We start from the raw sequence: 3065 nt of genomic DNA, 5'->3' as shown, positions 1-3065 counted from the left end.
AACTTAGAAGATAACAGATTATCAAAATATTACATTTAAACATAAGTGTAAAATTTTCAATCAAGGTAGTGAATACTATATCCATTTAAGAGTCGTCAGTAGGTAAAGTTGAAACCATTATATGGAGTAATAATCAAACGCGCCCATAGCTATTCCTTTATGCCTTTATCATTCGATGTTGTTTGGTTTGTATGATTTTGAGCTACAAGATTCATTTGGAATGTATTCTAGACCTCAATCTACATGTAATTCTCTTTCATTGTCTATTCCCACGCAATCTAAATAATATATAATATTAAAATCCTATATTTTTTATGTGATCCATCTAAACATGTGTTTTGAGTAATACGTGAGTTTTAATTACCTGTGGGATTCAATATAGGCAAAATTTTGCTACAGGACACTCAAATTTTATGTAATTTGCTGGTAGACATCGTAAAAACGTGTTCTGGCTGAAAGACACTTTAAAAGACTGGTAATTTGCTGGAGGATACTTTCGGCTGAATTGGATTGATAAATTCTTAATAAAGACGAGAATGCCCCTATGACCACATGCTTCAAACATGGCTTAGAGTAAAAATTTAGAAATTATGCAAATCTAAATTTGTCATCTCCCTGAGTACTTCAGTAGCATATATTATATTCCATCTTTGTTCTAGTCTCAGCGCAAAAAGATTTTTGATCCTAGGGGTACTCTTGTCTTTTTGAATAATTTCTCTCTCCAAATGAGCTGAAAGTGTCCTTTAGCAAATTACTAGTTTTTTAGAGTGTTTCAGCCGTAATACGTTTTTACGATGTCTGCTAGCAAATTACATAAAATTTAAGTGTCCTGTAGCAAATTTTGCCTTCAATATATTGTGATGTTCTTAATTTTGCATTCTTAGATTCCGCCCTAATTCTGATTTATTGGTCTGGACTCTGGAATATGGAGTACGTGTCTATGTGAGCAGGCCAAGAATTTGTGCAGTGTACTGCAACACGTGAAGCTCCGGCGCGTGCGAGTAGTCAAGCAAGTTGGTTTAGATGTATCAGTAGTGAACAAGTCATCAAGAATTCAGACTGAGGCACAAGACAAAAGATAAAAAAGATGGGGGAGTGGAAGTGTGGAACGGATAAGATCGCCGCAAACAGATAGTGGTTTTAGCTACCTGAAAGCGAGCGAACGGATCTCCATGGATCTTATTCTTTGTTCTTTGAGCAAAATTACCTATCAACAGCATTTTTTACAAATTCTCAAAAAAAAAAAACAGCACTTTTTACACATTATATTAGTAGCATTTTCGTAGCCTGTATAGGTTTATGATTTGGTTTAAATTCCCGCACACAGAACTAAATTTTAGCAAAAAGGTAAACCATAGTTTAAATGAAGAACTTTGAACCAAAAAGAGGGATAGAAAATTAGAAATGAAAGGGCAGCATCAACGAAAACTTGCACCATTGGGGACAGCAGTGAGAAGAAAGCTAATACCACCCGTGGACACGAGAAAAGCAAAAGCAGTAGCCGGAAAAGAACCTCAGATAAGACCATTCCCCTGCAACAGCAATGGCTAGATTCATTCATTAGATCAGGCCACACACGTGACCACACGAGATTAGTAGATTACAGCATCACACGGGTGTTTGATCTGATCAATAATTATTGGGAATTAACACACCGAACAGGTCGAGCTCTACACACCATCTCACGCGTGCTCCCTCTCTACAACTGATACGCACACGGTCCCACGCACTCGCATCAGTAATGGCCGTAGTAGCTCCCGGCGGCGGCGGCATCGTCCCCGCCATCTCCGTTGCCGGCGCCGGCGGGTTTACTCGTCGCCGGGGGATCCGACGACTTGCCGAACACATCCTGCACGATCTTCCTCTTGATGTCGCCCCTCCTGGGGTATGGGTTGCCGTGGCTCTTCTTCCTCTCGTCGTGGTCCTGGCCCCCGTCCATGTCGCCCGCTCGCTCGCTCCCTGCACAAGAGAAAAACAGTGGGCGAGAGAGTGGTGTGTGCGTGAGAGAGAGAGAGAGAGAGAGAGAGCGCTGAGAGCAGAGTGTGTGATCATTATCTTATAGAGAGGCAAATGACGATTATTTACTGGCTCTACCACTTTCTTTGTCATCCCTTGATTTGTCCCGGGGCTACCGGTGACTGGTCGACGAGAACTGCTGCATCATGGATTTGTTAGGTAGACCCAACCCTCCACGTATGATGGTTTCTATAGCATTAACTACATTACTATGTAGGATTTTTAATTTATGTGGCACTATATTAATTAAGAGAGAGTGAAAAGAGGAAGAAACTGTGTCTCATGCAAGATCCAGCTTCAACACAAGAACCTATGCACTAGACACTATCAAGTTTTGCATTGAGAGAATATTGTCTTCATAATAGATGAAGAATAAATATGATTAGTAGAGAAGAGATATGATGTATTTATTAATGACCCACTTTAAGAAATCATGGGTTGTGAAGTGTAGTTTCTATTGTGATGTCTTATTGATATGTCACCATAGATACTGCTTATAGACATTATGGGTTGGGACTGCTCTTAGTGATAATTCATTGTGTGGGGTTTTAACCTCAAGTTTTCATGTTAAATTTTCAATATGCTTATAATTTCTTCTTAAAAATAGTTTAAAAAATACAGTTTATAGGAACATCTCTCTCCAAATATCGTTTTTTCAAGTGATACTTCGTTTTCAAGGGGATGAATTTAGTACTCCACTCTGTAGTTTACTAATGCAATGCCCTGTCGCTGATTAAAAAAAAATAGTGGTGGATCGGTTTCGGTGCGTGTAAGCTAGCCGGAGAAACATTGTAATGGATCAACGGAGATGCAAGTGGGTCGGTTTGCCAGTGCTCACGCTGCGTCGTGCGTCATTTGGGTGACGAACCGCCGCTTACGTCTCACACAGGCACACGCCGCGGATATGTTGTGGATTCTGGCTCTCCCCAACCGTCCCGATCAAGCATGAACGGCCCGGATCGACCGTCACAGGAAAATGGGCAAAAGAAAAGAAAAAATCACTACCGATGAGAGGCTCTCTAGTAATATGTTTCCCGAGTAAGTATGCA

Source organism: Oryza glaberrima, chromosome 3 (genome assembly GCF_000147395.1).
Source record: "Oryza glaberrima chromosome 3, OglaRS2, whole genome shotgun sequence".
NCBI classification, from domain to species: domain Eukaryota; kingdom Viridiplantae; phylum Streptophyta; class Magnoliopsida; order Poales; family Poaceae; genus Oryza; species Oryza glaberrima.
The sequence above is the reverse complement of the archived record's forward strand: the minus strand, read 5'-3'. Positions refer to the sequence as shown.